This window comes from Oncorhynchus kisutch, linkage group LG21 (genome assembly GCF_002021735.2).
Source record: "Oncorhynchus kisutch isolate 150728-3 linkage group LG21, Okis_V2, whole genome shotgun sequence".
NCBI lineage: Eukaryota > Metazoa > Chordata > Actinopteri > Salmoniformes > Salmonidae > Oncorhynchus > Oncorhynchus kisutch.
In genome coordinates, this window is record NC_034194.2 from 36,240,537 (window position 1) to 36,253,230 (window position 12,694).

Genomic DNA, 12,694 nt, shown 5'->3' on the forward strand with positions numbered 1-12,694 from the left:
CATAAAGTTAAAGTGTGTGGTTCCCGATGTGCTCTGTTGAAGGGTATGTATCTGAAGGCTCTAACCTGTGTGTTTTTGTTGTGTGTGTTTAATGAACCATTCTAAAGCTAGTTAGTTAATAATATTTTGCTTCCTCTTTCAAAATATAATTTGGTGAATAATGGATAACTCCATCATTTGTAACGAGTTTCTGTAAATTAAATTATTTTTGGTAGAATTTCTATGTTGAAGATTCCAATTCCCTTCATTTTTGTAATACATTAAACTTGATAATTCTTGAATAAGTACCTCCATTTCTTTTTGTTTTTTCCTCTTTTTTTGTCCACCTGGACAAAAGGAACACCTATGTGAGAATACTGTTCATTGACTACAGCTCAGTGTTCAACACCATAGTACTGTCGTGTCTTTGGCTATGCTGGATTAAGTGATATGACATGCTATTCTATAAAATAATTTCTCTGTAATTAATATCACCTGATTGACCTAATCATGTAAATGTAATTAACTAGAGAGTCGGGCAACACAAAATAATATTTATAGAGCTGTTATCTTCCAAATAAACTCTTAAAGACCTAGTAATATTTTACATCAATAGCAGTCAATATCAATCCTCATCTTAATTCAGTCTCATCTGAAAGTTGTAAATTCTTGGTTATCTCACGAACCCTGGCTAACAATTTGAATCAGCAATACAAAATTGGGTTTAATTATTTATTTACTAAATACCTAACTAATCACACAGAATTACAAATACACATAATTAAATCATACCTTGATTACAAATTACGTCATAAAGGAAAACGTCCCTAGCGGGCGGAACAGATATGACAGCTTGTTACACAAAGGAAAAGGGCTGAGTTTGAGTGAAAGAGTGGGAAGACTGAGGGACACAGGGAGAAGCTGTGCTATCGTAAATACAGTATCTGATGCATTCTAAATTACCGCCCATTTGGAAAAGGAAAGTGCAATAAATATTTACTCTGAGCTGCGCTTTTGTAGGTTGGTGGTAGATGGAAGGCCGTGTTGCCAAACCGAGTCCTTTGAAGAATGTCTCTGGTTGTCAATTGGATACGTTGTAGTAACGTCTTTGGGTGATAGACGGGATACTCTGTCTGTTCCTTCCTAACCCTCGTTGCATCTGCTGTTGCTAACGCTAGGAGGTATCACTTCTGTAGTGAATAAGAGTTCAAAGTTCATACCATTCGCAACCAAGCTCACACTGATGTTGACTTCGTTCTGTAGTTATTATCTGAACCATTCTGACATTGGACCGTCATCCTCACATCATCGGAACAGGAAGTTATATTGTCGTCAAGGGCTTATATAGGAAGGGAGAGGAGGGCGTGTTTGAAAAGTTTTATAGCCCATGTCCCTTCACAGGCGCGAGCCACTGATTGAGCAGAGCCCTATCTTATGAAAACACAAATCTCACATTTTAGAAGCTAAAATCACATTTCATCCCATCACGAATATTTTCATATTCAAACATTTAAATTGAACAACAATTCCATGTGATTCCGATAACTCTGATGTGTAGACTTTCCACTGTAGAGCTTATGTCATCTTATCATTGATTAGAATGTCTCAGATGACAACCGAACTGACATCATATTCATTAAGTACCACCGCATATGTTCAATTGTTCGGATTACCAGAATATAGTTAATTTCCCCCCACTTACTGATGTTCTCAGAATCTCAATGTTAACCAAGGGTTTTGCAAATGTAACCTCAGTAGGGTAGAGAGAGGAAAAAGGGGGGAAGAGGTATTTATGACTGTCATAATCCTACCCCCAGGCCAACGTCATGAGAGTACCCTCAAAGCTCATCACCAAGCTAAGGATCCTGGGACTAAACACCTCCCTCGGAAACTGGATCCTGGACTTCCTGACAGGCCGCCCCCAGGTGGTGAGGGTAGGTAGCAACACATCTGCCATGCTGATGCTCAACACTGGAGCTCCCCAGGGGTGCGTGCTCAGTCCCCTCCTGTTCTCCCTGTTCACCCACGATTGCATGGCCAGGCACGACTCCAACACCATCATTAAGTTTGCTGATGATACAACAGTGGGAGGCCTGATCACCGACAACGACGAGACAGCCTATTGGGAGGAGGTCAGAGACCTGGCCGGGTGGTGCCAAAATAACAACCTATCCCTCAATGTAACCTAGACTAAGGAGATGATTGTGGACTACAGGAAAAGGAGCACCGAGCACGTCCCCATTCTCATCGACGGGGCTGTAGTGGAGCAGGTTGAGAGCTTCAAATTCCTTGGTGTCCACATCAACAACATACTAGAATGGTCCAAACACACCAAGACAGTCGTGAAGAGGGCACGACAAACCTATTCACCCTAAGGAAACGAAAAAGATTTGTCATGGGTCCTGAGATACTCAAAAGGTTCTACAGCTGTAACATCGTAAGCATCCTCACCGGTTGCATCACTTCCTGGTATGGCAATTGCTCGGCCTCCAACCGCATGGCACTTCAGATGGTAGTGCATATGGCCCAGTACATCACTGGGGCAAAGCTGCCTGCCATCCAGGACCTCTACACCAGGCGGTGTCAGAGGAAGGACCTAAAAATTGTCAAAGATCCCAGCCACCCCAGTCATAGACTGTTCTCTCTACTACCGCATGTCACGTGGTACCGGAGTGCCAAGTCTAGGACAAAAAGGCTTCTCAACAGTTTTTACCCCCAAGCCATAAGACTCCTGAATAGGTAACCAAATGGTTACCCGGACTATTTGCATTGTGTGTACCCCATCCCCTCTTTTATGCTGCTGCTACTCTCTGTTTATCTTATATGCATAGTCACTTTAACTATACATTCATGTACATATTACCTCAATCAGCCTGACTAACAGGTGTCTGTAAATAGCCTTGCTACTCTTTTTTTCAAATGTTTTTTTACTGTTGTTTTATTTCTTTACTTACCAACACACACACACACACATACCTTTTTTCCCCTGCACCATTGGTTAGAGCCTGTAAGTAAGCATTTCACTGTAAGGTTACCTGTAAGAATACCGGTTGTATTCGGCGCACGTGACAAATCAACTTTGATTTGATTTAACCTATTTTGTGCCTCTATCGTACAGTTTCCATTAACATCTGTTACTTCTTATATTTCCCTTATTAGTCTAATCTCTTTTGACCTAAACTGCTTTTGCAGGGGCCTCCCACTCCTCATTCTATTCTGGTTAGAACCAGTTTGTGCTGTTCTGTGAAGGGAGTAGTATACAGCGTTGTACGAGATCTTCAGTTTCTTGGCAATTTCTCTCATGGAATAACCTTCATTTTTTAGAATGAGAATAGACTGATGAGTTTCAGAAGAAAGTACTTTGTTTCTGGCCATTTTGAGCCTGTAATCAAACCAACAAATGCTGATGCTCCAGATACTCAACTAGTCTAAAGAAGGACAGTTATATTGCTTCTTTAATTCGGACAACAGTTTTCAGCTGTGCTAACATACTTGCAAAAGGGTTTTCTAATGATCAATTAGCCATTTAAAATGATAAAACTTGGATTAGCTAACACAAAATGCCACTGAAACACAGGAGTGATGGTTGCTGATAATGGGCCTCTATACGCCTACGTAGATATTCTATTCAAAATCAGCCATTTCCAGCTACAATAGTTATTTACAGCATTAACAATGTCTACACTGTATTTCTGATCAATTTGATGTTATTTTAATGGACACAAAATGTGTTTTTCTTTAAAAAACAAGGACATTTCTAAGTGACCCCAAACTTTTGAATGGCATTGTAGGTCCGTTGTCACTAAGACAAACCCTTGGCCGCCAATTGACATTGGCCAGAGGGAAATATGGGCAGTCCCATGATAACATAAATATCTATGAGGGTGCTTATGAGAACTAACCTGTCACGCCCTGATCTGTTTCACCTGTCCTTGTGCTTGTCTCCACCCCCTCCAGGTGTTGCCCATCTTCCCCACTTATCCCCTGGGTATTTATACCTGTGTTTTCTGTCTGTCGGTGCCAGTTCGTCTTGTTTGTCAAGCTTACCAGCATTTGTCCTGTCAGCTCCTGTCTTTTCCCAGCCTCTCTTTTTCTCGTCCTCCTCGTTTTTGACCTTTGCCTGTCCTGACCCTGTACCCGCCCGCCTGACCACTATGCCTGTCCCTGAGCCTGCCTGCTGTCCGGTACCTTCGCTCCAACTCTGGATTACCGACCTCTGCCTCTCCTTGACCCTGAGCCTGCCTGCCGTCCTGTACCTTTGCTTCTACTCTAGATTACCGACCTCTGCCTGTCCTTGACCCTGAGCCTGCCTGCCGTCCTGTACCTTTGCTTCTACTCTGGATTACCCACCTCTGCCTGTCCTTGACAATGAGCCTGCCTGCCGTCCTGTACCTTTGCTTCTACTCTGGATTACCAACCTCTGCCTGTCCTTGACCCTGAGCTTGCCTGCCGTCCTGTACCTTTGCTTCTACTCTGGATTATCGACCTCTGCCTGTCCTTGACCCTGGGCCTGCCTGCCGTCCTGTACCTTTGCTTCTACTCTGGATTATCGACCCCTGCCTGTCCTTGACCCTGGGCCTGCCTGCCGTCCTGTACCTTTGCTTCTACTCTGGATTATCGACCCCTCCCTGTCCTTGACCCTGGGCCTGCCTGCCATCCTGTACCTTTGCTTCTACTCTGGATTATCGACCCCTGCCTGTCCTTGACCCTGAGCCTGCCTGCCGTCCTGTACCTTTGCTTCTACTCTGGAATATCGACCCCTGCCTGTCCTTGACCCTGGGCCTACCTGCCGTCCTGTACCTTTGCTTCTACTCTGGATTATCGACCCCTGCCTGTCCTTGACCCTGGGCCTGCCTGCCGTCCTGTACCTTTGCTTCTACTCTGGATTATCGACCCCTGCCTGTCCTTGACCCTGGGCCTACCTGCCGTCCTGTACCTTTGCTTCTACTCTGGATTATCGACCCCTGCCTGTCCTTGACCCTGGGCCTACCTGCCGTCCTGTACCTTTGCTTCTACTCTGGATTATCGACCCCTGCCTGTCCTTGACCCTGGGCCTACCTGCCGTCCTGTACCTTTGCTTCTACTCTGGATTATCGACCCCTGCCTGTCCTTGACCCTGGGCCTGCCTGCCGTCCTGTACCTTTGCTTCTACTCTGGATTATCGACCCCTGCCTGTCCTTGACCTGTCAATTGCCTGCCCCTGTTGTTACAAGAAACACTGTTACTTCACACAGTCTGCATCAAGGTCTTACCTTGATACCTGACATGACCAAATAACATGGAAAACTGTCAGAAAAAAATAAATGGTAACAATATTAGATAACATTAATAGAAATATTAACACAATCTTATAAATGCTCATATTTTGAGTCCCAACATGTCAGACCAGCTTTTTTTCCCCCAATTGTTCGGGAAAAAAATGAAGAGAAAACAATCTGAATCTATCGCAAGACCAGTCCTTTTTTTAATGTCCATTTGTCGACTTCCGCCGAAGCCGGTACCTCTCCTTGTTCGGGCGGCATTCTGCGGTCGATGTCACCGGTCTTCTAGACATCACTGATCCACCTTTCATTTTCCATTGGTTTTGTCTTTGTTTTCTACACACCTGGTTTTCATTCCCCAATGACATGTTCATGTATTTAACCCTCTGTTTGCCCCATGCCTTTGTGTGTGATTGTTTCTATGTTCATTTCGGTTCATGATGGCTGGTTTTTCGACGGCTGAGTTATATTTACCGTTTGTTATTGGTGTATTGGTGTATTTGTATATAGTGTATTTGTTACCTTGTGCCTTGTTGAGTAAAGTACGTTGCTCACTCATTTTGCTCTCCTTCGCCTGACTTCATGCACCAGCTGCACTCACCTTCTGACACCATTACATGCAAGACATATCCTGTTATATTCCGAGAAAAATAGGGCAGTGTAATGTCTCACTGCCCATAAAGGAATACCCAAGTTTAACTTACAATCGACTCTGACGCAGTCATGGCACGATAGCCAAGGATACATGCAGTACTGACAATCCAGAGTGAGTAAACCTGTAAAACCAACCCTCTCTCCAACCCATACACATTTTGTTTTTTATTCCAGGGTCGTTGCTATATCACTTCGGCTGTTTTACACCTAGGCCTATATCATTAGTATAAAAAATATAAAAAGGTAGCATAAATAAATTAACTTAAATAAAAATATATAATATACCACTCTCTCACTTAGAGAAGCGCTTCCATTAGCCAGTTGTTGTGTTAGTTCTACTGTTAACTTGAATCGGTTTATCCCAGTGTTAACCAGCCCACCACACACTAATGGAGACAACAACCCTGTTGACAATACCTAATCAATTTGCCGGTGTGTATCGGAACAATAATCATCCTTTACATATTTTAAATATTGAGATGTGTTTTTAAATGTAAAAGTGTAATAACACCAATTATTTTAGGATCGTAAAGACCTATTCCAATAGAGAACCTAGGCAGGTTTCTTATTATATGATCCTTTATCCTAGCCCTATAATACATTTAAATAAATGCATATTTATAAAGTTTTATCTTAAGAGCTAATTAAGAGCTAATTAAGAGCTAATTAAGAGCTAATTAAGAGCTAACAAGGGCCGCACTATATAACAGCTTTTAAGTCGTAATAAACCCGACCTTTACAATTAGGCCATATCATATCAAACCCAACCTTTACAATTAGGCCATATCATATCAAACCCAACCTTTACAATTAGGACATATCATATCAAACCCAACCTTTACAATTAGGCCATATCATATCAAACCCAACCTTTACAATTAGGACATATCATATCAAACCCAACCTTTACAATTAGGCCATATCATATCAAACCCAACCTTTACAATTAGGACATATCATATCAAACCCGACCTTTACAATTAGGCCTTATCATATCAAACCCAACCTTTACAATTAGGACATATCATATCAAACCCAACCTTTACAATTAGGACATATCATATCAAACCCAACCTTTACAATTAGGACATATCATATCAAACCCAACCTTTACAATTAGGCCTTATCATATCAAACCCAACCTTTACAATTAGGCCTTATCATATCAAACCCAACCTTTACAATTAGGACATATCATATCAAACCCAACCTTTACAATTAGGCCATATCATATCAAACCCAACCTTTACAATTAGGCCATATCATATCAAACCCGACCTTTACAATTAGGCCTTATCATATCAAACCCAACCTTTACAATTAGGCCATATCATATCAAACCCAACCTTTACAATTAGGACATATCATATCAAACCCAACCTTTACAATTAGGACATATCATATCAAACCCAACCTTTACAATTAGGCCATATCATATCAAACCCGACCTTTACAATTAGGCCTTATCATATCAAACCCGACCTTTACAATTAGGCCATATCATATCAAACCCAACCTTTACAATTAGGACATATCATATCAAACCCAACCTTTACAATTAGGACATATCATATCAAACCCAACCTTTACAATTAGGACATATCATATCAAACCCAACCTTTACAATTAGGACATATCATATCAAACCCAACCTTTACAATTAGGACATATCATATCAAACCCAACCTTTACAATTAGGACATATCATATCAAACCCGACCTTTACAATTAGGCCATATCATATCAAACCCAACCTTTACAATTAGGACATATCATATCAAACCCAACCTTTACAATTAGGACATATCATATCAAACCCAACCTTTACAATTAGGACATATCATATCAAACCCGACCTTTACAATTAGGCCTTATCATATCAAACCCGACCTTTACAATTAGGACATATCATATCAAACAAAAAACAGCCTTGGTATTTCTACAATCTTCAATTTAAATAAAGATATACAGAAAAAAGGTCAGCCTTACCCATCTTCACCTTCCCCTAAATCAAAACCTGATATTACGTCTAAATAGCCCAAAGCTCCATATTGCCTAGATAGAAAAAGGGTACGTTCATCGTACCCATTCTGAACTACCATAAGTCCAACCTTTTTTTAAGTCCATGTAGTCCACGGTTCCATACTGCATGAATAAACAAATAACAAGTTGTTCATGCAACAAAAAAAAATAATGTTTTTGTAAAAAACTAATGAATCCATATTTGTACTGTGTAATACGTATGCGTATGTGTATCAGGGACTATTTCAACAGGAGGGTTAAGTGATTAAGTGATTTTGCTGAACTGCACTGTTGTTGATTTTCCTTCCTTGTGGATATTGTTCAGTACTATGATTCCTTCACAATGACTTGAGGTAATTGAGGTTCAATCAACGAGCCTCATGTCATTTCATGATTGTGTTAAATAAGCTAAATTGACAACGTGGCCCATTGTCATCAAGCTGTTGTCATCAAGCTGTTGTCATCAAGCTGTTGTCATCAAGCTGTTGTCATCAAGCTGTTGTCATCAAGCTGTTGTCATCAAGCGTTGTTGTGACATGCAGTGAATGGACCCACTGATGATGTAAGTGTGTGAGCTGGGGTTTGTTGCTATGGCTCTCGGTAACACCTCTGTAACAGGGTCTCAATAGTCGCTGCATGTCTAATCGGCTACCCAGGACCAGACCAGACTCTCCTCAGCTCTCCATTAAGCCCCAAAACCGACACTCACTAGACCAGTGAGTCTGCTGTGTTTTTGTATTGGTATGGATCTGGCATACAGACCTTACAGGCAGTAGATGGCCTACTCTGTGTTAGTCTTTCATTCTCTCTCACGTACCTGCTTACTTCATAAAATAAGTATATATTTTCTGATTTTTCACTGCATCAGGGTAGCATACGCTAACGTTTCAGCTGATCAAGTGTTCTATCGTGAGCCCCAATGAGCCTTTTGAAGTATGTCTGTGTCTGTCTGTAAATCTGTGTGTGTGTGTCTGACCAGTGGCCACACCTCTGTCTTTGATGCCCCAATTGTCAGAGAAATCATCAAACAAATGATTAGTGATTCCAGGTTCATACTAGCACCTGGAACAGTTACATGACGTAACAGAATAGGGGAGGACAGGTGGTAAACTAAACCAATCAGAGGACAGAGAACACAGATTGTTAAACTAAACCAATCAGAGGACAGAGAACACAGGTGGTAAACTAAACCAATCAGAGAACAGATAACACAGATGGTAAACTAAACCAATCAGAGAACAGATAACACAGGTGGTAAACTAAACCAATCAGAGGACAGATAAGACAGATTGTTAAACTAAACCAATCAGAGAACAGATAAGACAGATTGTTAAACTAAACCAATCAGAGAACAGATAAGACAGATTGTTAAACTAAACCAATCAGAGGACAGAGAACACAGGTGGTAAACTAAACCAATCAGAGGCCATCTGGAAGTCTATGAATACTCTGCAATTCGTTGTATCACACAATGTGTCCCAATAGTGTCCCCTTCCTGAAGTGTGCAGTCATTCACACACTCTTGGAAAAAAGGGTTCCAAAAGGGTTCTTCGGCTGACCCCATAGGAGAACCCTTTTTGGTTCTAGGTAGAACCGTTTTTGGTTCCAGGTAGAACTCTTTTTGGTTCAATGTAGAACTATTTTGGGTTCCATATAGAACTTATCTGGAACCAAAAGGGTTCTTCAAAGGGTTCTCCTATGGAGACAGCTGAAGAATCATTTTAGGTTCTAGAGTGTACTCCCCACAAAATGTAAAAAAAGCATTGGAATGGCGTAGGCATGGGAGAGAGGGAGATATACAATTAATTTCCTTTCAAAAGCATGAATGGATGTAAAGAAGTGCACACTTCAAGAGAAAGGAGAGATTATTGGGACACAGTCACAGAAACGTACATACTGACAGACTCTGCCAGACAACCTTCAGACTTGAACAATGAATATTCACTGTCCAAGTTCACTGGTTGTCATAACACTGTCAACAATACTTTTACTCTCCAGTAAAGATCAGTAGAGCACAGTGGAAGTGATGCTTTCGGTTTTGGTCTCCGAAGCATCTAAGTGCTACTGTAGAAAGTGACAAAGTCGTCTCAGGCAGAAACAACAGAAGACAACAGTCTTGTGGCTGTAGCTGTTGTAGCAGTCTGACTAGACAACACAGTTGACATTCAGCAGAGTCTTGTGGCTGTAGCTGTTGTAGCAGTCTGACTAGACAACACAGTTGACATTCAGCAGAGTCTTGTGGATGAAGCTGTAGTAGCAGTCTGACTAGACAACACAGTTGACATTCAGCAGAGTCTTGTGGATGAAGCTGTAGTAGCAGTCTGACTAGACAACACAGTTGACATTCAGCAGAGTCTTGTGGATGTAGCTGTAGTAGCAGTCTGACTAGACAACACAGTTGACATTCAGCAGAGTCTTGTGGATGAAGCTGTATTAGCAGTCTGACTAGACAACACAGTTGACATTCAGGATGCTCTGGGTTTTATTACATGTTACAAACCACAGCTTGTGATATTTATCATGTACAGACCAAGTATAGATCACATATAGATCACATGTAGATTGTGTATAGATCACATGTAGATTGTGTATAGATCACATGTAGATCAAGTATAGATCATGTGTAGAACACATATGGATAACGTGTAGATCACATATAGATAACGTGTAGATCACATATAGATAACGTGTAGATCACATATAGATCACATGTATAGATCACATATAGATCACATGTATAGATCATGTGTATAGATCATGTGTAGATCATGTGTATAGATCATTTATAGATCATGTGTATAGATCACATATAGATCACATGTATAGATCACATATAGATCACATATAGATCACATATAGATCATGTGTAGATCACATATAGATCATGTGTAGATCAGTTGGTTGAGCATGGCGCTTGCAACGCCAGGGTTGTGAGTTTGATTCCTGCTGGGGCCAACCATAAGAAAAACTGTCTGCTAAATGACATGTCATTACATTATTACTATGTACAGATGATGTGTATCTGTAGTGCAGAGAGCAGTAGCAGTAGATGTAGCCCATCTAACACGCTGCTTTGTGGTCCTGGAGGACACTTCTGGTTTCCTTTCTGTCCCTTCTAATCAGGGACTATTCAGAATCTAATCAAGGTCTAATCAGGAAGTCATTTATATGTGGGACACCAGGTGAACACAACACACACACCATCTACCTCGCGTGGACCCAGTGAGCCCGCGGTGATGTCAACAAACACAGATGGATCTATATAACATACACACACACACACGTTCAAACCCCAATTCCTCCGAACATACTGGTGAACTAAACCACATTATTCAGAGGATTGTAACATTCACACACGGACACTCATGTCAACCCTGTTTTCCTCCCCCTCACCGAACATAGATACTGTAGCACTGTAACACTCCATACAGGATTATGGACCCCCAGTGACATTAAGAAACACAGATTGTCTGTATGTGAATTTGATGCAGATTGAAGATCACTCATATTTAGGGTGTGTAGTGCCGTTTTTCGGATGGGACATTAAACGGGTGTCCTGACTCTCTGAGGTCATTAAAGATCCCATGGCACTTATCGTAAGAGTAGGGGTGTTAACCCCGGTGTCCTGGCTAAATTCTCAATCTGGCCCTCAAACCATCACGGTCACCTAATAATCCCCAGTTTACGATTGGCTCATTCACCCCCTCCTCTCCCCTGTAACCTCTCCCCTGTAACTCCCCTGTAACTATTCCCCAGGTCGTTGCTCTAAATGAGAACACGTTCTCATTTAGAGCAACGAGGAAGGGAATAGTTACAGGGGAGAGGAGGGGAATAGTTACAGGGGAGTTACAGGGGAGAGGAGGGGAATAGTTACAGGGGAGTTACAGGGGAGAGGAGGGGAATAGTTACAGGGGAGAGGAGGGGAATAGTTACAGGGGAGTTACAGGGGAGAGGAGGGGAATAGTTACAGGGGAGTTACAGGGGAGAGGAGGGGAATAGTTACAGGGGAGTTACACAAACTCAAGTGAGCAAGCAGACACGTGCACACACACAAACTCTCAAGTGAGCAAGCAGACACGTGCACACACACAAACTCTCAAGTGAGCAAGCAGACATGTGCACACACAGAAACTCTCAAGCTGTCTTTGTCTCTCCAGCAAGATGAATATATTGTTCAAGGAGGTGTAGGTGGGTGTGTGAAAAGGTCTAATGTCCCACAGAGAGATGTGGTGGAAGAGTGGGCAGAGGAGTGGGAGGAGGGAGGAGGGAGGAAACAGGAGGGAGGAAGGAGGAGGGGGGAGGGAGGAGGGAGGAGGGAGGTGGGAAGAGCAAAGGGGGAAGAGGGAAGAGGGAAGAGGGAAGATGCAGGAGGGAACAGCAAAGAGGGAAGATGCAGGAGGAGGGAGACAGGAGGCAGGAGGGGAAGATTAAGAGGGTAAATATAAGGTATGGCTACCCTTGGAGGGATGGAGAGTGTAGGAAGAGGAGGGGGGAGATAAAGAGGGGAAATGTGAGGCATAGCTACCCTTAGAGGGATGGAGAGTGGAGGAAGAGGAGGGGGAGATAAAGAGAGAGATGAGTTGGGGAGGGAGGACGGGAGAGGGGTTGTGGAGAAATAGAGTGGTGAGGATAGGAATGTGGTGGAGATAGAGGAGATCGAGAAAAGGATGGGGGAAGGAAGTGGGGAAGAGAGAAAGAGAGTAAGACATTACCAGGAGTATACCTTTTATAGATTTTATAAAGTAGTTACATTGATTGCTAGAGCGCCGACTTTATGA